Source organism: Musca autumnalis, unplaced genomic scaffold (assembly GCF_047663935.1).
Source record: "Musca autumnalis isolate F117 unplaced genomic scaffold, ASM4766393v1 scaffold_1, whole genome shotgun sequence".
Taxonomy (NCBI): domain Eukaryota; kingdom Metazoa; phylum Arthropoda; class Insecta; order Diptera; family Muscidae; genus Musca; species Musca autumnalis.
The window spans coordinates 28,560,689-28,586,540 of NW_027411644.1; positions in this window are offsets into that span (position 1 = coordinate 28,560,689).

The window sequence follows — 25,852 nt, forward strand, 5'->3', positions numbered from 1 at the left end:
GCATTTTATTTTGGTGCACCTTGCACACACAAAAAACGACAACGAAGCCACAGCTTAAAAAAAAGAAAAATTGAGTTAATTTATGCGGTATTTGTTCCAACGTATATTTTCTTGAAATGGAAACTTAAATATATGTTGTCCTTTAAACCCACTGACAGGTGGAAACCTAGTTCACATATGCCACCCACTTGGTGACAATTTCCATAGGAACCTACACAACGATGTAGTTTTTCATACTTACATTTTTGGACAGTCGAAGGCGATTCGATTCCATGAGGCGGTCAACAATGTTGATGGTCTTCTTCTTCTCTTCCCGTAGATGCATGAAGTAATAGGTTTTGCCATCGGAAACCTGCAAATAATGATTCTTTGCTTTGGGACACGACTACTTGCGTTTCCTTATAATATTCATTATATTTGCCTCAGAAAATCCGACCTATTTTCTTTCTGTGTATATAAAGGATCTGGGTGTTTTTTTATAGTATGTATTAAAAATATTTTTTGATATGTCGGTTTCCAAATAATTGTTTTTTATTTCTTTTTGTGGTGGATTTTTAAAATAATTTTATAATTGATGTATTTTTTTTAAGTTTTTTAGTAACAGTGGACGTTTTAAAATTTGTAGATTTCTTTAATTTAAAAATATAGTTTTATTATACGTGAATTTATTAAAAGGTTAATACCACGAGAGGAGCATTTTTTAAAAATATTTTTTAGTCGCGGATTTTTAAACAAATATTTTTATGAGTTGTTGATTTCTTAAAAAAATACTTTTAATCGTGGATTTTTTAATATATGGTAACATGGGGCGGCTTCGCCACTGGGGCGCCTTTGCCAGCGCCGATTTTCTTGATAATTATAGCTGCTACAGAAATGCCGTTAAAGGAAAAATTGTGAGTTTAACGAAGACCTTTCATCTCCCAAAAATTGGCATTTCTATCAAATATATGATTGCTGATGCACGCGGTTTAATGTTTTTGGGGTATTGCGAAAAATATTCATGGTAGGTATATTTTGTGATATCTTGTATACCTTTTGTGATATCAAAATTATATTTTATCCCGTTAATAGACATCTACTGAAGAATATAAATCCAAATAATTTGCATGATAAAAGTAATTATAAATGTCAATATATTCATATTATGAACTATGTAGGGGGTGGGGCGGCTACGCCATGATAGGGGTGTTGTGGGTTAATGTGAGAAATAGGTCAGGTTTAACTTAAATTGTTTAAGCTATTGATATACCACGCTATAATGTGAAGTTGAAATCAAATATTGTGCTAAACCTATCTAATTTGGCAAACATTTCATTTTTATGCCTAAATTCAAGGAACCTACTTCAATTAACGGCTAGAATATGTTTCTTTTTGTAAATTTTAGAATCATTTTTGATTATTAAATAGAAAACATGTTCCTTTTATGCATAATGTTGATATTTGAGGAGGAAGTATGGTAAATGCCTGTTTTAGAGTCCGTTGATATATGTCCTATGTCGATGGCGAAGCTACCCCATGGGTGGGGAGGCTTCGCCAATTTTTAGACATTTTGTAAATTCTCAAAAATAATATTTGGAAATACTTTAATGATGTCGATATGAGAACATATTAAACAAAAACGTGGCGAAGGCGCCCCATGTTACCATATATATTTTGAGTCGAGGATTTTTTAAAAAATATGCTATGAGTCGTCGATTTTTAAAAAATATTTTTATGAGCCGTGGATTAAAAAAATATATATTGTTATGAGTCGTGGATTTTTTAACAAAATATTTGTATAAGTCGTGGATTTTAAAAAACATATTTCTAGGCGCCATGGATTTTTAAAAAAATATTCTTATGAGCCGATTTTTAAAAAAAAATAATCTTATGACTTGTGGATTTTTTAAAAATAAATTTTTCAGGTCGCTGATTTGTTAAAAAATAGTTTTAAAAATTGTGAATTTTTAAAAATTAGTTTTAAAAATCGTGGATTTAAAAAAAAAAATATATTTTTATGAGAATTAAAATATTTTTTAAGGAGTCGTGGATTTTTAAATATTTTTAAGAAGTCAGGTATTAAAAAATAATTTTAAAAATCGTGCATTTTTGAAAATATATTTTTATGAGTCGTGGATTTTTTAAAAAATATTTTTATGAGTCGTGGGTTTATTTAAAAGACATTTTTAGTCGTTGATTTTTAAAAAGACGTTTTTCAAGTCGTTGACTTGTTAAAAAATAGTTTTAAAAATTTTAGATTTTTAAAAAATAATTTTAAAAATTGTGAATTTTTTAAAAATTATTTTAATGAGGTCTAATATATTTTTTAAAGAGTCGCGGATTTTTAAAATATTTTTAAGAAGTCAGGTATTTTTAAAATATTTCTCAAAGAAGTCGCGGAGTTTTAAAAAATTTCTAACGAGTCGTGGATTTTTAAAATACTTTTCTAAGGAGTCGTGGATTTTTAAAATACTTTTCTAGGGAGTCGTGGATTTTTAAAAATGTTTAAGGAGTCGTGGATTTTTAAAATATTTTTCTAAGGAGTCGTGGATTTTTAAAATATTTTTTTTAAGGAGTTGTGAATTTTTAAAATATTTTTTTAAGGAGTCCGGTATTTAAAAATATTTTTTAAGGATTTTTAAAATATTTCTCTAAGGAGTCGTGGAGTTTTAAACATTTTTTCTATGGAGTCGTGGGTTTTTAAAATATATTTCTAAGGAGTCGTATATTTTTAAAATATTTTTCTTATGAGTCGTGGATTTTTAAAGAGTCGTGGAAGTTTAGTACATTTGTCTTAGGAGACTTGGATTTTTAAAATATTTTTCTAAGGAGTCGTGGATTTTATAAAAAGTCGTTGACTTTTTAAAAAAGTAGTTTTAAAAATTTTAGATTTAAAATATTTTTTAAGGAGCCGTGGATTTTTAAAATATTTTTATGAAGTCAGGTATTTTTAAAATATTTTTCAAAGGAGTCGCGGATTTTATAAAAAGTCGTTGACTTTTTAAAAAAGTAGTTTTAAAAATTTTAGATTTAAAATATTTGTTGAGTAGTCGTGGATTTTTAAAATATTTGTTGAGGAGTCGTGGATTTTTAAAATATTTTTCTAAGGAGTCGTGGATTTTTAAAATATTTTTTTAAGGAGTTGTGAATTTTTAAAATATTTTTAAGAAGTCCGGTATTTAAAAATATTTTTTAAGGATTTTTAAAATATTTCCCTAAGGAGTCGTGGAGTTTTAAACATTTTTTCTATGGAGTCGTGGGTTTTTAAAATATTTTTCTAAGGAGTCGTATATTTTTAAAATATTTTTCTTATGAGTCGTGGATTTTTAAAGAGTCGTGGAAGTTTAGTACATTTGTCTAAGGAGACGTGGATTTTTAAAATATTTTTCTAAAGAGTCGTGGATTTTATAAAAAGTCGTTGACTTTTTAAAAAAGTAGTTTTAAAAATTTTAGATTTTTAAAAAATAATTTTAAAAATTGTGAATTTTTTTTAATATTTTTATGAGGATTAAAATATTTTTTAAGGAGCCGTGGATTTTTAAAATATTTTTATGAAGTCAGGTATTTTTAAAATATTTTTCAAAGGAGTAGCGGAATTTAAAAAAAAATCCTAACGAGTCGCGGACTTTTAAAATATTTTTCTAAGGAGTCGTGAATTTTTAAAATATTTTTTAAGGAGTCGTGAATTTTTAAAATATTTTTAAGAAGTCCGGTATTTAAAAATATTTTTTAAGGATTTTTAAAATATTTCTCTTAGGAGTCGTGGAGTTTTAAACATTTTTTCTATGGAGTCGTGGATTTTTAAAATATTTGTTAAGGAGTCGTGGATTTTTAAAATATTTGTTAAGGAGTCGTGGATTTTTAAAATATTTGTTAAGGTGTCGTGGATTTTTAAAATATTTGTTAAGGAGTCGTGGATTTTTAAAATATTTGTTAAGGAGTCGTGGATTTCTAAAATATTTGTTAAGGAGTCGTGGATTTTTAAAATATTTGTTGAGGAGTCGTGGATTTTTAAAATATCTGTTGAGGAGTCGTTGATTTTTAAAATATTTGTTGAGGAGTCGTGGATTTTTAAAATATTTGTTGAGGAGTAGTGGATTTTTAAAATATCTGTTGAGGAGTCGTGGATTTTTAAAATATTTGTTGAGGAGTCGCGGATTTTTAAAATATTTGTTGAGAAGTCGTGGATTTTTAAAATATTTGTTGAGGAGTCGTGGATTTTTAAAATATTTGTTAAGAAGTCGTGGATTTTTAAAATATTTGTTGAGGAGTCGCGGATTTTTAAAATATTTGTTGAGGAGTCGTGGATTTTTAAAATATTTGTTGAGGAGTCGTGGATTTTTAAAATATTTGTTGAGGAGTCGTGGATTTTTAAAATATTTGTTGAGAAGTCGTGGATTTTTAAAATATTTGTTGAGAAGTCGTGGATTTTTAAAATATTTGTTGAGAAGTCGTGGATTTTTAAAATATTTGTTGAGGAGTCGTGGATTTTTAAAATATTTGCTGAGGAGTCGTGGATTTTTAAAATATTTGTTGAGGAGTCGTGGATTTTTAAAATATTTGTTGAGGAGTCGTGGATTTTTAAAATATTTGTTGAGGAGTCGTGGATTTTTAAAATATTTGTTGAGGAGTCGTGGATTTTTAAAATATTTGTTGAGGAGTCGTGGATTTTTAAAATATTTGTTGAGGAGTCGTGGATTTTTAAAATATTTGTTGAGGAGTCGTGGATTTTTAAAATATTTGTTGAGGAGTCGTGGATTTTTAAAATATTTGTTGAGGAGTCGTGGATTTTTAAAATATTTGTTGAGGAGTCGTGGATTTTTAAAATATTTGTTGAGGAGTCGTGGATTTTTAAAATATTTGTTGAGGAGTCGTGGATTTTTAAAATATTTGTTGAGGAGTCGTGGATTTTTAAAATATTTGTTGAGGAGTCGTGGATTTTTAAAATATTTGTTGAGGAGTCGTGGATTTTTAAAATATTTGTTGAGGAGTCGTGGATTTTTAAAATATTTGTTGAGGAGTCGTGGATTTTTAAAATATTTGTTGAGGAGTCGTGGATTTTTAAAATATTTGTTGAGGAGTCGTGGATTTTTAAAATATTTGTTGAGGAGTCGTGGATTTTTAAAATATTTGTTGAGGAGTCGTGGATTTTTAAAATATTTGTTGAGGAGTCGTGGATTTTTAAAATATTTGTTGAGGAGTCGTGGATTTTTAAAATATTTGTTGAGGAGTCGTGGATTTTTAAAATATTTGTTGAGGAGTCGTGGATTTTTAAAATATTTGTTGAGGAGTCGTGGATTTTTAAAATATTTTTAAGAAGTCAGGTATTAAAAAATAATTTCAAAAATAGTGAATTTTTGAAAAAAAAATTTTATGAGTCGTGAATTATTTAAAAAATATTTTTTTATGAGTCGTGGATTTCTTAAAAAACATTTTTAAGAGAATTAAAATATTTTTTAAGGAGTCCTGGATTTTTCAAATATTTTTAAGAAGTCAGGTATTAAAAAATAATTTCAAAAATCGTGAATTTTTGAAAAAATTGTTTTATGAGTCGTCGATTTTTTAAAGAGAGAATTTTTAGGTCGTTGATTTTTTAAAAAGACATTTTTTAAGTCGTTTACTTGTTAAAAAATAGTTTTAAAAATTGTAAATTTTTAAAAAATAATTTAAGAAATCGTGGATTTTTAAAAAAATAGTTTTATGAGGATTAAAATATTTTTTAAGGAGTCGTGGATTTTTAAAACATTTTTCAAAGGAGTCGCGAATTTTTAAAAAAAATTCTAACGAGTCGTGGATTTTTAAAAAAATTTCTAACGAGTCGTGGATTTTTAAAATATTTTTCTAAGGAGTCGTGGATTTTTAAAATAATTTTAAGGAGTCGTGGATTTTTAAAATATTTTTAAGAAGTCGGGTATTAAAAAATATTTTTTAAGGATTTTTAAAGTATTTTTAAGAAGTCGGGTATTTAAAAATATTTTTTAAGGATTTTTAAAATATTTTTTAAGAAGTCGGGTATTTAAAAATATTTTTTAAGATTTTTAAAATATTTCTCTAAGGAGTCGTGGAGTTTTAATTATTTTGTTCTATGGAGTCGTGGATTTTTTTAAAAGAAATTTTTTAAGTCGTTAATTTTTTAAAAATAAATCTTTTAAGTCGTTGGCTTGTTAAAAAATAGTTTTGAAATTTGTGGATTTTTAAAAAATAATTTTACAAATCGTGGATTTTTTAAAAAAAAATTTTTATGCTGTTTAAAATATTTTTTAAGGAGTTTTTTTTAAGGAGTTCAAAGGAGTCGCGGAATTTAAAAAAAAAGTCTAACGAGTCGTGGATTTTTAAAATATTTTTTAAGGAGTCGTGGATTTTTAAAATATTTTTAAGAAGTCGGGTATTTAAAAATTTTTTTTTAAGAATTTTTAAACAATTTCTATAAGGAGTCGTGGAGTTTTAAAATATTTCTCTAGGGAGTCGTGGAGTTTTAACAATTTTTTCTATGGAGTCGTGAATTTTTAAAATATTTTTCTTAAGAGTGGTGGTATTAAAAAATATTTTTCTAAGAAGTCGTGGATTTTTAAAATATTTTTCTAAAAAGTCGTGGATTTGTAAAATATTTTTCTAATGAGTCGTAGATTTTTAAAATATTTTTCTAAAGAGGCCTGAAATTTTAAAATATTTTTCTAACGATTCGCGGAATTTTAATATATTTTTCTAAGGAGTCGTGGATTTTTAAAATATTTTTCTAAAGAGGCCTGAAATTTTAAAATATTTTTCTAAAGATTCGCGGAATTTTAATATATTTTTCAAAGGAGTCGTGGATTTTTAAAATATTTTTCTAAAGAGTCGTGAATTTTTGAAAAATATTTTTATGAGTCGTGAATTTTTAAAAATATTTTTATGAGTCGTGGATTTTTAAAAATATTTTTATGAGTCGTGGATTTTTTTAAAAGAAATTATTTAAGTCGTTGATTTTTTAAAAGGACATTTTTTAAGTCGTCGATTTTTTAAAAAGGCAATTTTTAAGTCGTTGATTTGTTAAAAAATAGTTTTAAAAATTGTAGATGTTTAAAAAATAATTTTAACAAGTAAAAAGTCGATAAGTTCGGCCGGGCCGAACTTTTTATACCCTCCACCATAAAATAGTCATAAATAAAATGGAATAATTAGGGTCCTTTCACAATTTAAGGTGGAACAATTTTTCGACAATGGATAGAAACCTACTGCCTCCCACTATTGCTTAAATTACACTGTGAACACAAATGTTGGGGCAGAGATAATTCCTTTGGAGATGAAAGCCCTTGGTGACAGAAAAACCCCGAAGGACAGATGCGCCGTGAGTCGAACTTCCGCGTTATGGCGTGATGAAGTTTTTGCAAGAGACCCTGTAAGCCATCATGAATTAGCATTATATCTTTGTTTGTTGTTTTTGTAGAGCACTTAAGCAACAGTGAACAAAGATATAACGCTAATTCCTGATGGCCCACAGGGTCTCTAACAAAAATTTCATCACGCCATATCTGTCCTTCACGGCGGATCTGTCCTTCGGGGTTCATAATATACTCACCAAGGTCTTTTTTCCCCAAGAGGAATTTTCCGTGCCCCAGACTTTCACCTCCATTTTATTGCACAGTGTTATCTAATCTAATCTAAAAAAATGTTCAGCTAGGTGAAAGGTACCACCTATATCAAAGAGTCAACCTATCTTTAAATTTATTGGCGGAAAAGTTTTAAAGCTGCAGGGAACTTCAAGAGTCAAATTGAGGGTAGTTTCATCAAAACAATGTAGACCCTCAAAAATGGACCCATGTTGACGAATTTTAGTGAAGAAATTTCGTGTCCACTGGAAATTCCCGAAAATCGGGAGGTACTGTTATATGGGGGATATACCAAAACATGGCTCTAAATTGACGATTATTTTTGAATAGACAAAATTGTAGCTAAAATTCTCAAAATACCGATCATTACAGCTAGTACGGGTAAAAATTGCAGCTAAAATTCTCAAAATACCGAAAATCGGGAGATACCGTTATATGGGGGCTATACCAAAACATGGACCTATGTGGAGATGTTTTATGACCACTGAGAACTTTAAATGTCAAATTACAACTAGTTCGGTTAAAAATTGCAGCTAAAATTCTCAAAATACCGAAAGTCGGGAGGTACTGTTATATGGGGGATATTCCAAAACATGGATCTATATTGACGATTATTTTTGAATAGACAAAATTGTAGGCAAAATTCTCAAAATACCGATCATTACAGCTAGTTCGGTTAAAAATTTCAGCTAAAATTCTCAAAATACCGAACATCGGGAGATACCGTTATATGGGGGCTATACCAAAACATGGACCTATGTGGACGATGTTCTTTTTGAGATATATTATGACCACTGAGAACTTCAAATGTCAAATTACAGCTAGTTCGGTTAAAAATTGCAGCTAAAATTCTCAAAATACCGAAAATCGGGAGGTACGGTTATATGGGGGCTATACCAAAACATGGACCTATGTTGACGATGTTTGGTGGAGATGTTTCATGACCACTGAGAACCTCAAGTGGCAAATTACAGCTAATTCGGTTAAAAATTGTAGCTAAAATTCTCAAAATACCGAAAATCGGGAGGTACCGATATATGGGGGCTATACCAAAACATGGACCTATGTTGACGATGTTTCGTGGAGATGTTTCATGACCACTGAGAACCTCAAATGTCAAATTACAGCTAATTCGGTTAAAAATTGTAACTAAAATTCTCAAAATACCGAAAATCGGGAGGTACGGTTATAAGGGGGCCATACCAAAACATGGACCTGTGTTGACGATGTTTGGTGGAGATGTTTCATGACCGCTGAGAACCCCAAATGTCAAATTGCAGATAGTTCGGTCACAAATTGTGGCTAAAATTCTCAAAATACCGAAAATCGGGAGGTACCGTTATATGGGGGCTATACCAAAACATGGACCTATGTTGACGATGTTTGGTGGAGATATTATGCAACCACTGAGAACCTCAAATGGCAAATTACAGCTAGTTCGGTTAAAAATTCTAGCTAAAATTCTCAAAATACCGAAAATCGGGAGGTACCGATATATGGGGGCTATACCAAAACATGGGCCTATGCCCATATCCTTTGGGATATAAGTTTGTTGATCACTAGGAACCCTAAGTGCCAAATTATAGCTAATTCGGTCTGCAAATGTGGCGAAGAACGTCAAAATACCTCAAATCCGGAGGTACCGTTATATGGGGGCTATACCAAAGAGTGGACCGATATAGCCCATCTTCGAACTTGACCTGCCTATGGAAAAAAGACCCTCGGGTGCAAAATTTCAGCACTCTATCTCAATTATTGCGGGCGCTAGAGTGATTACAACAGACGGACAGACGGACAGACGGACATGGCTAGATCGTCTTAGAATTTTATCCTGATCAAGAATATATATACTTTATAGGGTCGCAAATGATTATTTCGATGTGTTACAAACGGAATGACAAACTTAATATACCCTCCATACTATGGTGGAGGGTATAAAAATCGTGGATCTTTTAAAAAATATTATTATGAGGACTAAAATATTTTTTAGGGAGTCGTGGATTTTTAAATTAATTTTAAGAAGTCAGGTATTTTTAAAATATTTTCCAAAGAAGTCGCAGAATTTTAAAAAAATTTCTAACGAGTCGTGGATTTTTAAAATATTTTTCTAAGGAGTCGCGGAATTTTAAAATACTTTCTAAGGTGTCGTAGATTTTTAAAATATTTTTCTAAAGAGTCTTAGTTCTTTATAAAATATTTTTCTAAAAAGTCGTGTATTTTTAAAATATTTTCTAAAGAGTCGAGGTTATTTATAAAATATTTTTCTAAGGGTTTTTAAAATATTTTTCTAAAGATCCGTGATTTCTTATAACATTTTTAAAATGTTGTGTATTTAAAAAAATCTTAGGAGTCTTGGATGTTAAAGAAGTCGTGGGTTTTTAATAATTTTTTTTAGTAGTAGTGGACATTTTAAGATATAAATAGTGTTCGTTTTAAATATTTAAGGAACAGTGGAATTTTTTAAACATATTTTTAGGAGTTAGTTGATTTAAAAAATATGCGTCGTGTATTTTTTGGAGTATTTAAAATACTATTAGGTTTTTTATAAAACAATTAAGGAGTCATGGATTTTATAAGAAAATATTTTTAGCAATTATATACTTAAAAAAATATTTTTAAATATATTTAGCAGCCGTGGATTTTTTAGGAATCATTGAAAAAATATATTTGTTTTGAAAAATATATATGAAATGGTGGATTGGTTTACAAAGGTTTTAGGGGTCGTGGATTACAAAAATGTTTTACAAGTTTGTTATTTTTTATAAATATTGCTTTAGGAGTTTAGCATTTTTTAAACATTTTATTTAAAAAAATATTCTATATTTGGTTGATTCTTGAAAATTTATTTTATAAACATCCACGCTTATTAGTCCGTTGATCTTCACTAGATATGCTATAAAAACTCACGCTTCTTGACCTTGTCAATCGGTCATTGATTTTGTTAAAGCCAAATTTATTGGTCTCCTGTCGATAAACAATCATTTTTTTTAATTCAACTTTTGTTCCTTGAAAACAAAAAAATATATAGTCTTTCTAAAATCCACGTACAATTTGTCAGCCCGTTTGGTCTGACTTGAAATCTTAATTTAATTATTTATATAACTAAACGAAAATGTCTCATAATCACTTGAGAATCTCTCATCGTGCTAAGCACCTACAACTAGCCTCTTATATAAGTTACATACATAATTCCCTTAGACGAAGCTAAAGGAAATTTTCGACCAATGCCATAACCTGTATGCAAAACTTTGCCCTTTTATATGAGTTACATACACAATGTCCATAGATGAAGCTAAAGGACAATCCCTACAAAACCCACAACCTTTATGCCAAATTTTGCTTCACTCAAAAACTTTGTTTCATCAGTTAACATTTCACTAGAATTGGATGAAATATTTAGACAGTTACAGAACATTTTGAAATGGGATTAATTATCTATGTTCTGAGGGCGGTGGTGTAGTTTGGCAGACACAAAAGAGTTACTATCCTGCTCTGAATTAACATCACAATTCAAGTTGCATTCAAGTGAAAAGAGAACTTCAACTTAAGCGGAAAACAAAAAAAAAACTTTGCACATTTTTTTGGAAATTTCCGCTTCAGCATTTGGGCTATGAACAAATGAGTGTACCCAACATACACGTGCTCCATCTAATTACACAACTCATCAACTTCATTCCCGTTTACAGAATCAGCATGGAATTACATGTGTATATACGGCGTGGAATCCATCCACCAACACCGCCTTCTCATCACCATAGCTGGTTGAGTCTGGTATATGAAAACTATTTGGACTCAAAGCCTTGTCGAGCATTTTACTTTAGCATGGAGCCATATCTGTGGCTTACCGTGCTTTCTGCTAGTCTGGCTCACTGTTTGTATAGTCAGCTTTAAATGGATAATTACTTTGTGTTATTGTTGTTCGCAAAGCAATGCAGGTCAGAGTGGAGGCGTCGGCGGTGGGTTTCGGGTATTTTCACAAAACTGCCAAACCAGACCCAAAATATTTACATTACACATTGCATTAGCCAAAACTTTACATGGTAGGACAATGAACGAGTGAGCGAAGAGGGCCTGCATTGAGACAAACATTTCAAGTGAATACATTCTTAATTACCATCAACTATTTCCATATCATGCAAATGTGTTTACTTGTCACCAGCAAACATTTAAATGAAGGGCGAGGAGGATGATGGGCTCCTTCTATAGCACAACTGTTAGGAGATACTTTTGGTGGTTGGTAGGGATAACTAGTTGTACTTTAATTGGGCCAAAATTTATGATTTGGAATCATAGTTATATCAATGTTTTGAATCTTAAAAATTTATTTTTTGAAAAATCAACACTTGGTCATTGAAAAATTATTTTTCAAATAATTGACGTATAGTTAGTGACATATATACGTTTAATATAATAATAATTGTTCCACAAACATCCCAGGCGGGACAGGGGAGACTTCTCTCATATCAATGAGTGCACCACGATTCATATTAGCTCAATGAAATGGGACGTACTGTTTATCGCCGAGTCCGAACGGCGTGTCTAAGACACCACTTTTGTAGAGAAGTTGTACAAGGCTGAAATACCCAGAAAATGTCGCCAACATTACTGAGGGGTATTTTATACTCATGCGTGCTATTGATGTTGACTGGCCAGGGAATCGAACCCAGGACCTTCAGCGTGCACGGGTGTGCATACCATTGCACCACGGTGGCACCCAAGTTATTTTATTGACATTACATGGGTAAAAAGTGTGTTTTTCTACACTGCTTCCTGCTTTTGATACGAATTACAGCCACGGTGCTCTTGAATCAAATTTAAATGGAAGGTGCTTACACCTGGGAAGTTTTTGCGGATTCTGAAACTACAATGTTCATAGATGAGAAAAATCAAAAAACCAAAAAATCGGCGGAGCGCTTTTTAAATTAATCGCGAGTCAAGTTGACATTTTTAGGGGTTGTTTAGGTTTTTGCGATTTTGCTTGGAAACCGCAAGTGCTTTCAAAATGGGAATAAAGAAAATGTTGTAGCTATCAAAACTCTCTACAAGATTGACCTTAATGATATTTTCGTAGGTTTTACTTCTTTTGAGATATAGAAGTTGAAATTGGGACAATTCAAATTCAATTCAATTCTCTATCGTGTCCTTATAAAACAATGTCATGACTGCAATTTCCCAACTTAAACTTTTATATCTAAAAAAATGGTACAACCTAGGAAAATTACATAAGCCAGTCTTGTAGAGAATTTTCACATCTATAAGATTTTCTCAGTTCCCATGCCGATACGACTTGCCGTATTCAAGCAAAATCGCGAAACCCTAACAAAAAAAAACCTAAAAATGTAAACTGAGCATCTTTATTTCAAAAATAGTACCGCCTGAGAACAAAACATAAACGTCAATCCTGTAGAGCATTTTCACAGCTTCAACATTTTCTTTAGTTCCATTTCGATTGGACTTGCGGTTTCCAAGCAAAATCGTGAAAACCTAAAAAACACCTAAAAATGTGAATTTTGACCGCGATTTATTTAAAAATCCCTACAGCAATTTTTTCTTGTTTTTGGATTTTTCTCAACTATGAACATTGCTGTTTCAAAATTCACAAAAACTTCCCCTATGTAAGCGGTTTTCATTGAAAGTTAGTTAAGGCGCACCCTTCATGACATTGTTTTATAAGGGGGCGATACAGTCAGTGCATTTTCCCAATTTGAACTTCAATATCTCAAAAATGGTAAAACCTACGAAAATACTGTAAAGGTCATTCTTGTAGAGAATTTTCATAGCTACAACATTTTCTTCGGTCTCATTTTGATAAAGCTTGTGGTTTCTAAGCAAAATAGTGAAAACCTAAACAACCCCTAAAAATAATTTTTTTTTACAAGTTATTGAAATTTTTTTTTAAAATTTTTTTTCGATTTTTTTTTTGGTAATTTTATTGTTTATTTGTTGGTTTTTGACCATCTGTAATACATAGGAAGATATAAAAACCACAAAAACACTCATATTTTGATGACAAATAGTTAAAAAACTCAAAAGTTTAACTTTGACCTTGAATTTCTCTGCAACTACCAGACCGAATTTGACCGCCTATAATTCGTCAGAAAGCTGATTGTGTTATCTGTCTAACAAAAAAGAATTATAAAAAAATATATCTATCCGTTCAAAAGTTTCAGAATTTTGACCAGGAAAAAACTATTCTGAACCACTGTGCGACGTGTCTTACGACACCACTTGTAGAGAACTTTTACATGGCTGAAATACTCAGGAAATGTCGCCAACACTAAGGAGGGGTAATTTGCCACCCTTGAAAATTTGATGTTGCCTGGCCTGGGTGTCGAACCGCAGACCATCTGAGTGCATGGCGGGTGTGCATACCACTGCACCACGGTGGCAACCGTAGTATATATACATTAGTACGTTTCTTTAAAAATCTTTTGACATTTTTTGAAAAATTATTTTTATAAAAGCAATGAAAAATATTTTAAAAAAATTAAAAAATTATATATTTTTCAAAAATGTTGAAGAAATAATTTTATGAAACAATACTGAAAAAATCTTTAAAAATAAGTTTTCTAAAAAATTTAAGAACTATTCGAAAAATCCACTTTTGTCATATTAGTAAACATTCTTGCTTGGTCATAGAAAAATATTTGTAAATAATCCACTCTTGATCGTAGAAAAAATTATTTGTATTAATTTATTGAAAAGCAAGTATGAGAGGGTTATATTCGGACAGGGCCGACCATGTGATACCCTACTCCAATACTCAGTTTAGGTGGCATCGTCCAAGGAAGTATGGACTAGCCCCAAAAAAATTGCACCGTCGTAAAAGGGGCCGCAAGGCGAATAAATTTCCAACAAATTCAAAACGGTTCGAGAAGAGCTGTTAAACTATACTTTTCTCAAAGGAGTGGCTGATATAGTCCATTTTTGAACCTGATATATGCATGGAAGTAGTATTTCCACATCCCTAGTTTGGAACAATTCGGTTAGTCCCTTCTGGAACTATCGTGCGAATAATCTTAGCGAACAACTTTGGTAATTAATGGAAGGGGTAGACCGATATGGTCCATCTACGAACCTAAACTAAGTTTGGACAACATTTACGATACCTAAAATTTTAACCAAATATGTTGATTCTTCGAGAGTTATCTTGCGCTCTAGCCATCCAGACAGATGGACGGACATGGGTAAATCGACTACAAATTGTCTGAAATGGATTTCGTCCAAACGTACTTAGACTCTAAAATCATTATTTCGATAATCTCGTTGATCTAAATGTTGAGGATATAAACAAATAATAAAAGAATTTTAGAAATAGTTTTCGGTGATTATTATCGAATCGATCAATGAAAAAACGTAGGCATTCTTCTTTCATTATTTGAAAACTTTTCTATCATGATTGCGACATTTTGTAACATGGAATGTAAATGTAGTTCTATGCAAGAAAATCACAACAATAAAAAAACACTTATACATATGTTAGGCAGTAGTTCAGTTATCTAAAAGCTATATTCATGATTTTCAAGTTTTCGTAGATTGCCGAAATATGTCTCCTAGAAATAAAAATATTTTTATTTATTTATTTATTTATTTATTTATTTATTTATTTATTTATTTATTTATTTATTTATTTATTTATTTATTTATTTATTTAAGTTATGAAAGTCTTCTTCCGTATTAAATAAAACTCGAATTATCCGAAAACGTTATAATCTTTATTTCGTCAATCAACTCCTTCTTTTTCAATCCAGCACAAAACTAAACTAAATCTTTTGGTTTCCATAATTTTATAATTAAACTTAAAGTTACTCTGCAGCAGCGAACAAAGCTGATCGTATCAAATATCCACAGTTGTCCGTTGATCGTTGGTGGCAAGTGCTGAATAGACGGTTTGATGCTTAGGATACATATTTGGCTGTTGGTTAGCTGAAGTACGTTGGCTGATGAAATGTGGCGTGATATGGCGTGTGTGCAACGTAGGCACTTTTGGGTGGCGTGTGTTCTACGTTGGCATTTTTGTGACAGTGGTAATGACCGTTACATTATTGTATGTTGCTAACTCCTCCCTCCTTAAGTGTCGGCGTCCCGCTGACCATAGGATCGCCGGGCGTTATTTCGAGTTGTATTTTTGGTAGGTGTAACTTTTTGTTCTGTTGGTACCAAAGCCATCCAATACATATCAATATGGTACACATAAGTGCGAGGTTCCCTCCGAACGAGTAATCAAGCCTGGTATTCAGTTGTTTCAGTCGATGAATATTGCCGGTACTGACTTCGTGAACATATTGTATATCCAGTAGTAAGTCATCATGGGTTATATTGGCGAGAACGGGGGGTAGAGCCTGAATATTTGATGATTCAGTACTTGTGTAGGTGCGATTCTGAATAACTATTGATTCGTTAGAGAGTCGAAGTAGATAGGTTCCATTTAGAAATACAGGCCCTCTTGTAGTTTTTACTTCCCCGTCGAAATTTGATACATATAACACATCCTCATCCAGTAACTCAATAATCTTCTCTTGAGTAAGTTTATATCTGCATTTTGCTGATCCACCCTTTAAAATTTGATTAACGCAGTCATCTTCTGTTAATTTGACGACAGAGGATCTACTGCACACGGTGGAATTATTTATCGAAAAACAGTCAGTTTTGATACCATAAGTTTCCGCTTCATTTATAAGAACCTTATTGAAACCTAAGTCGATTTGTTTTCCTTTGGCAACGGCCGCTCTAGTGATAAGTAGGTTATAAACACTTCTTCCAATTTTTGGCATAGATAGAATGTATAGGAAGTGTGACCCGTTCGTATAGACAGAAGGTGTTCCGTATTCAATGGCTTCTATGATGTTTCCATATGGTAACGTTTCTAGTTCGTCTAGGATCCTTTCGATTTCAGCTGTATTGAGGAGGTTTGTATTGACGATGCCACTTTTGGCCAATTGACATGCTCTAACGAGATCATTAAGTTCATCCTTTACAACAAGAATTTCGTTTATTGTATTCTGCTCGATAGCGTTGTAATTTCTGCCATTTGTTAGGTTGTTGAGCCTGTCTATCATCTCGTTTACCTTTCGAATGGCCTGGTCTGATTTTTGTTGGAGGTTTCGATTTATTTTATATTGCTCATTATTATTGTCCACAATATCGCCTTGACTCTTGAGAATAGCATCCCAGTCCGATGCGTCCGGATTTCCAGCCAACCACTTCCAAGCTGACCCAATCCAATTAATGGACCGTGCCTGCCTCTTATGCCCGCGCGTCAATTCGTTTAGCCGTTCACTTATCTTCGAGAGATGGTACAAAATGAAGCCCCTACTGTTGCTTGGTGGAATGTGCCGCTCAACCATATCCGATATATTAGCCACTATATTCATGTACGGTTCCAGATCAACCACGTGTATCAGGCGGAAGCTTCCGTCAAGTATCCACCCATTTCCAACTTTCAGTGACACCACAGATGTGTTATACTGGAATATTTGAACAGCAGTCGTCAACGTCAACAGGTTAAGGACCCAAAATAGGAGTTGTTTAAAAGACATGATCAGCAGTGTAGGTTCTGAAAAGAGCATTAATCAATGTAACTAAGGCAGGAATCAGGTGTGTTAAATGATTAATATAATTTTTTTCGATTTTCTAGTAGATACAGGCATTTTCATAAAGTTTTACTGATTTTATATTTTTTCGTTTTTCATATATTTCTTTGATTTCTTGAGACATGTCTTTTTCTCGAACTTGCCATGGGGACTTCGTATTATGCCGGTTTAGTCGGGAGCAGGCATGCCTCCCCCAACCTACTAGGGTACGATTTATCCATCCCACTTACAGGAATGCTCTTGTTAATGACAAGGACTCTTAATTATTCATTTTGTTTTTTCTCAATTTCATTTTTTAGTTTAATTGTATAATTTCTTAAATATAATTGCATCATATTTTCCATTTTTTTATTTCAAGGATTAATTTCTTTATAATATTCTTTTTTTATCATACTTTCATTTCATATCGTATTTTCTTATTTTGTGTCGTTTCTGATTTTGTTTGATACAAATTGTCAAATCCCTCACCGAACTTCCTTGAGAAAATTATCGGTTAATTTTGCAAGTGGCTTGATTAATTATTAATATTTTTTATGTGCTCCTTGTGAATTTTTCTTCCACTTTTCGTCAGGAGAGTTACACTATTATTTTTTTATTTCCTCTTTTCTAAATTGCTCTATTTTTACATTAATAACACTTCCTTTTTTATATTTTGTTTTCCTCTGACGTTTCAAATAGCCATATTTTTGTACAAATGTCCGAGGTCGCTATTCACATATTTCGTTGGAGCAGGAAATGTTCATAATTCGCTTCTCTATATATAGACCTTAAAGGCTTAAAAATATTTTCGAGGTAATTTTTCCACTTAATTTGATTTACATTGTTAGTAAATTAAATTGTAGTCGATTCCTCTATTCGTGAATGATATATCCTTACATATAAAAAGGTATATCTAAATATATTAGCATAGTAAAAACTGTTAAAAGATTCCTTTATGTCACTAGCGATCTTCTAAGGTTGAATCGCCTTACCCCTAATGAAGTATATATCCTCAGAAGTAGAATAGTACGTTCAAACGGTTGGCAATAGTTATGCATACGAAGAATCATTTCAGATTTCCTAAACTGTCCTTAAAGTTTAATTATTCGTGGAATACTCAATTTGAGATATGTATGTATATTTATTTGAAGGAACGAATTTTTAAAAAATGTTTTGCGTTCTCAAGAATAGGGATAGTTCATTAATTGTACTCATAAATCCAGATGAATGGCCATAATATCATTATCTCATAATCATTTTAACATAAGGAATTAAAAAAAAATCGAACAATAATCGAACAATAATAAAGGAAAAAGGAGGACTTGGACAAGATAAGAAAACAGCAGACGAAAGGATTGATGGATGCAGTTCAAATACAGGAAAGTAATTTAATTCTAATTAACAAAATTCTAAAAAAAATATTTTTAAGTATGAAACGCAGTAATATATTTTACAGGTTTCTGGTATTTGTGGAGTATTCTATATAGGGTAGGCTTGAAGGCCTTCTCCCATAAAATTCTCAGAAGTTTTGTACTCAGGGTGAGCATTTTCTCCTGATTCTGTTTCGTACTCAGGGTGAGCATCTTCTTCTAATACTGTCTCAATAAGTTCGTCTTCTTCGGCAGGGGTTTCCACATGATAAACCCTGGATTGTTTATTAGCCGATTGGAGCTCCGGTCCTTTCCTTTTTTCGAATGCCCTTGGGTTGTTCATATAGTTTACCTGACGTGACTGCATCGACCGGTCAATGTCCATTGGTTCCTGTCTCTGAAAACGTGGAGGTACTGGGGGTCTACTTTCATTGGCATACCTGGGTTTGTTTTGTGAGTAGTCTTGTTGCCATCCCTTTTTGTAAGAATTTTGGGATTGCCATCCTGGACGTGTCTGAAATTGTTTAGTTGGTCGCGGTGGAGCTTGTCGATAGTCTGTATTGCTGGGTATCGAAGTCTTTACGATGGTTGCTGTATTCGTATGTAAAAGATTATTCCTCATAGACAAGTTTTCTAGTTCCAGACATGCTGAATATGCCTCCGGCAGATTTTTGGGCCTCTGGATTACTATCATTCGCGAGAGCTCCGGTTTAAGACCACGTATGAAAATGTCAAGAGACCTATTTCGGTATGTCTCTACTAGTGCGGTCATGGTTTCTGAACTGTACGACTCCGTTTTTAATTTATTAATTATCAGAGAGAGTTGACGATTGACAGTTGAGTAGAACTCGTCAATGGTCGACCGGCCCTGAGTCAATTGATTGAGTTGGTGTTCCAACGTTTGAATGTCGCGCTTGTCCGCGTAATGCAATGACAGCACTTTCTTTATTTCTTCCCAATTGCTGTCAAAAACATTGTAAGATATAAGAGCAGTATCGGCGGCACCAATTATTTTTTGCCGGATGCTCTGAACTATTGACCGAAAAATTGGTCTTTGTTTCACGATTTCGTAGTCTTTTAGGATTGTTTCCACCGAATATACCCACGATATATATTGCGTGGGATTTCCGTCAAATGTTCTCAATTCCTTTACATTGTCAGGCAACCGGTTAATTTCTTTCAAATCCTCTTCTGTTTGAGGGCATTGAAGGTGCCTTTCTTTTTCTACTGGTCGTCCTACTACGCTAACAGTTTCTAAGGATTTCACGCTTGCTTCGAGCTGTCCTATTTTATTTTCAATTGCCCTAATCTGTTCCATGAACATATTAATGGCTCCTGTCAAATTTGTTACGGTAGCCTTTAGCTCCTCCATAATAAAAAAGTAAAGGAAAATTCACTTACCTTCAACGGGAGAAAAATGAAATATAATTTAAAAGCAAACTTTCTCAAGGAAGTTGTACAAATCACTTTTGATTCTTTAACAATTTTTTTACATTTACAGTTTGTGCTTTGAAAAAAAATTGTAATCTATTATTTTTAAATTTTTTTCCTTTAATAAATTTTTCGTAAATTTGGAAAAATGTACACTGTCACTTTTTTCACTTTAACAACATATCCTTTTTTGATGTAGTTATTACTTCTGGTTCTCAAAAATTTTTTACATTTACGATTTGTGCTTTAAAATTTTTTATATATTATTTTTAATTTCTTTTCTTCCATAAATTTTTCTTTCGTTAGTATGGTATAAGAATTTTTACACTGTCACTTGTGATATTTTTTCATTTTTACAAGTTATCCTGCAGTTCTACAAATCGCTTTTGATTCTTTAATTTTTACATTTACAGTTTTTCAATCTATTACTTTCAATTTCTTTCCTTCAATAAATTTTTCTTTCGTAAATATTGGAAAATTGTTTACACTGTCACTTATTATATTTTTTCATTTGACAACTTATCTTGTTTTCTGATAGGGTTATCCTGCTTATCCCTTTTTTTTAATCTATTACTTTTAACATTACTTTTAATTTATTTCTTTCGTAAATATTGGAAAAATTTTTACACTGTCACTTATTATATTTTTTCATTTGACAACTTATCTTTTTTCTTGATAGGGTTATCCTGCTTATCCTTTTTTGCAGGTTCCTGTTCTCGGGCGCCAGTTATGAAAGTCTTCTTCCGTATTAAATAAAACTCGAATTATCCGAAAACGTTATAATCTTTATTTCGTCAATCAACTCCTTCTTTTTCAATCCAGCACAAAACTAAACTAAATCTTTTGGTTTCCATAATTTTATAATTAAACTTAAAGTTACTCTGCAGCAGCGAACAAAGCTGATCGTATCAAATATCCACAGTTGTCCGTTGATCGTTGGTGGCAAGTGCTGAATAGACGGTTTGATGCTTAGGATACATATTTGGCTGTTGGTTAGCTGAAGTACGTTGGCTGATGAAATGTGGCGTGATATGGCGTGTGTGCAACGTAGGCACTTTTGGGTGGCGTGTGTTCTACGTTGGCATTTTTGTGACAGTGGTAATGACCGTTACATTATTGTATGTTGCTAACTTTTATTTATTTGTTTATTTATTTATTTATTTATTTATTTATTTATTTATTTATTTATTTATTTATTTATTTATTTATTTATTTATTTATTTATTTATTTATTTATTTATTTATTTATTTATTTATTTATTTATTTATTTATTTGTTTATTTATTTATTTATTTATTTATTTATTTATTTATTTATTTATTTATTTATTTATTTATTTATTTATTTATTTATTCATTTATTTATTTATTTATTTATTTATTTATTTATTTATTTATTTATTTATTTATTTATTTATTTATTTATTTATTTATTTATTTATTTATTTATTTATTTATTTATTTATTTATTTATTTATTTATTTATTTATTTATTTATTTATTTATTTATTTATTTATTTATTTATTTATTTATTTATTTATTTATTTATTTATTTATTTATTTATTTATTTATTTATTTATTTATTTATTTATTTATTTATTTATTTATTTATTTATTTATTTATTTATTTATTTATTTATTTATTTATTTATTTATTTATTTATTTATTTATTTATTTATTTATTTATTTATTTATTTATTTATTTATTTATTTATTTATTTATTTATTTATTTATTTATTTATTTATTTATTTATTTATTTATTTATTTATTTATTTATTTATTTATTTATTTATTTATTTATTTATTTATTTATTTATTTATTTATTTATTTATTTATTTATTTATTTATTTATTTATTTATTTATTTATTTATTTATTTATTTATTTATTTATTTATTTATTTATTTATTTATTTATTTATTTATTTATTTATTTATTTATTTATTTATTTATTTATTTATTTATTTATTTATTTATTTATTTATTTATTTATTTATTTATTTATTTATTTATTTATTTATTTATTTATTTATTTATTTATTTATTTATTTATTTATTTATTTATTTATTTATTTATTTATTTATTTATTTATTTATTTATTTATTTATTTATTTATTTATTTATTTATTTATTTATTTATTTATTTATTTATTTATTTATTTATTTATTTATTTATTTATTTATTTATTTATTTATTTATTTATTTATTTATTTATTTATTTATTTATTTATTTATTTATTTATTTATTTATTTATTTATTTATTTATTTATTTATTTATTTATTTATTTATTTATTTATTTACTTATTTATTCAATCAATAACATTTCGAGTCCTTTAACAGTGGTGAATACTTAAATATAAAGAGTTTAGGAACACATTTTCTTTTCTACTTAGTTATGATATTTATTCGTAACATTAAGAGATATGATTTAGCATATGTATGATGTTTATGGAAATGAAATATAGACCAAAAATTTAATTTGGATAAATTTCCCGCAAAAGTTCACCCGCTAAAAACTATCCGTTCATTATCCAAAATTGTTAGCATCTTCCTTGATCAAAATTCTTACGTCGTGTAAAAATTTGTCAGTATTAAACTATATCTGCGAACTCTAGCGTGGTTATGGTTACTACACACAGAACTAAAACTGTGGAATTTCTTTATATACTAGGCTGTAACACTGTTATCTGAGCAAGCACATCAAAATTATTGGCATCTATGGAAAGGTCGAGAGATCGTCTTTCAAAAATAACTCACGTGGGCGGAATGTGTCTACCAGGAATAAAGATATATATACATATATTAATGTTTTCCAATTTTCACACAAAAGTTACCATCCATTTCACCCGCTAAAAACTATCTGATCATCATGTAAAATTGCAAGCTTTTTTTCTGTCATAAGCTCACACTTTATTTTATTTCGCGCTGATCGGACTATGATTGCGACATACAGAGCAGATACAAATTCGGGTAAAAATTTTGTTTTTGGTGCATTTGACCCCCTAAATATTTCACGATCATCACAAGTAAAAGCGACCCCCATACCAAATTTCGTGACGATCAGCCCATAATTGCGGCCTGGAGTTTGATTACAATTTATAATGGACATACGGCCGGACGAACGGACGGACACACATCGCAATATCGCTTTATCTCGTCGAGATATGAAAAAAGGTGTATAACATTGGGGGTCTACGACAATTATTTCGCGGTGTTATATGAATTTTTAGAAAACGTATAATACGCTTTCCACATTGTGGAGTAAATTATAATTATAAAAATTAGAATACCTAAGAATAGGAAAATATTTAAAAAAAAAAAACAAGGAACATTTTGCAATCATAACAAAATTAAAAAAAAAATGCACTCCCGGTTGTGAAAAACATATTTGTAAAACATCTTTGTCATTGATAGATGTGAAGATTAATTAAAAAAATATTTTTTTTACGAAAATATTTAAAAAAAGTTTATTTTTAGATTTTTTTAAAAACAATATTTGTAAATATCCTCGCTTTAAAAAAAACATAGGAAAATATTTTATTAATTTTATAAATATTTATAAATCTTATAAATATTTTATATATAGTTTTGAAAATGTTGTTTTTAAATTTAGCATTTTATTTCTTATTTTTTTTTTAAGTCCTGAAAAAATATTTTTATAAACAACTTAAAAATGTATATTTAGAAAATTATATCCACGCTTGTTTATTTGGAAAAAAATCCAGAAACTATTAAACTATTAAAAAACCAAACTTTTAAAAAATAAATATTTTAACATCCAAATTTGTTTATTCGGTAAAAATAAAAATCCAGAAATTATTTTTAACAAAATCCAAATTTTTTTAAAAAAAATATTTTGTTTTAAATCCATTTTTTTGAAAAAGTTTTTTTGTAATCCTTTATTTTTTTTAAAAATTCAAAATTAGAAAAAAAATTTCAAAATACCAAATTTTTTTAACAAAATATTTTTTTAAAATATCCAAGTAAATAAAAATCCACGCATGCTTATTTTAAAAAATATATACATACTTTTAAAAAATCCACCCACGCTTATTTGAAAAAAATGTTTTTTCATCAATCCACGCATGCTTTTTGCTAAAAATTTTTTTTCTTTAAATTCACACATGCTTTTTTAAAAAAAATATATGTATATTTAAAAAACTCACCCTTGCCTATTTGAAAATAAAAAATTTAAAAAACCACGCAAGCTTATTTAATTTTTTTTAATTCACGCATGCTTTTTAAAAAAAAAAAAAAAAAAAAAAAAAAAATATATATATATATATATATATATATATATATATATATATATATATATATATATATATATATATTGTTTTTTAAATCCACACCGTTTATTTGAAAAACATGTTTTTAAAAAAATCCACGCTTGCTAGTTTATTAGACAAAAATATTTTTAAAAAATCCACGCTTTTTTTATTTGACAAAAAATTTTTATACCCTCCACCATAGTATGGAGGGTATATTAAGTTTGTTTTTCCGTTTGTAACGCATTGAAATACTCATTTGCGACCCTATAAAGTATATATATTCTTGATCAGGGTAAAATTCTGAGTCGATCTGTGCACGTCCGTCCGTCCGTCCGTCTGTGGTAATCACTCTAGCATCCACAAAAATAGAGATAGGACGCTAAAATTTTGGGAAAATGCGCCTTTTGTTTGCAGGCAGGTCAAGTTCGATGATGGGCTACATCGGTCCACGTTTTGGTATAGACCCCATATAACGGTACCCCCCGATTTACGGTATTTTGACGTTTTTAGCTACATTTTCAGACCGATGTAGTTATAATTTGACATTTAGGGTTCTTAAGTGCCAATAAACTTATATAAGAAAACTTGTGGACATAGGTCCACGTTTTGGTATAGCCCCCATATAACGGTACCCCCGATTTACGGTATTTTGACGTTTTTAGCTACATTTTCTGACCGATTTAGCTATAATTTGACATTAAGGGTTCCTAAGTGTCAATAAACTTATATAACACAAGTTGTGGACATAGGTCCACGTTTTGGTATAGCCCCCATATAACGGTTCCCCCGACTCACGGTATTTTGACGTTTTTAGCTACATTTTCAGACCGCTTTAGCTATAAATTGACATTTAGGGTTCTTAAGTGTCAATAAACTTATATAACAAAACTAGTGGACATTGGTCCATGTTTTGGAATAGCCCCCATATAACGTTACCGCCCGATTTCCGGTATTTTGACGTTTTTAGCTACATTTTCAGACCGATTTAGCTATAATTTGACATTTAGAGCTCTTAAGCGTCACTAAACTTATATAACAAAACTTGTTGACATAGGTCCACGTTTTGGTATAGCCCCTATATAACGGTACCCCCGATTTACGGTATTTTGACGTTTTTAGCTACATTTTCAGACCGATTTAGCTATAAATTGACATTTAGGGTTCTTAAGTGTCAATAAACTTATATAACAAAAGTAGTGGACGTAGATCAATGTTTTGGAATAGCCCCCATATAACGTTACCGCCCGATTTCAGGTATTTTGACGATTTAAGTCGCATTTCTAGACCGAATTGATATTTAGGGTTCTTAGTGACCAAAAAACTTATTTTCGAAAAAATTATGAACATAGGTACATGTTTTGGTATTGCCCCATATAACGGTACCTCCCGATTTTCGGTATTTTGAGATTTTTACCTACAAGTTTTAACCGAATTAGCTGTAATTTAAACATTTGACATTTGAAGTTCTTAGTGGTCACCACACCTCTCCACCAAAATTCTCTGATATTTTGGGAAAATGCGTCTTTTGTTTGCAGGTAATTCAAGTTCAATGATGGGCTATATCGGTCCACGTTTTGGTATAGCCCCCATATAACGGTACCCCCCGATTTATGGTATTTCGATGTTTTTAGC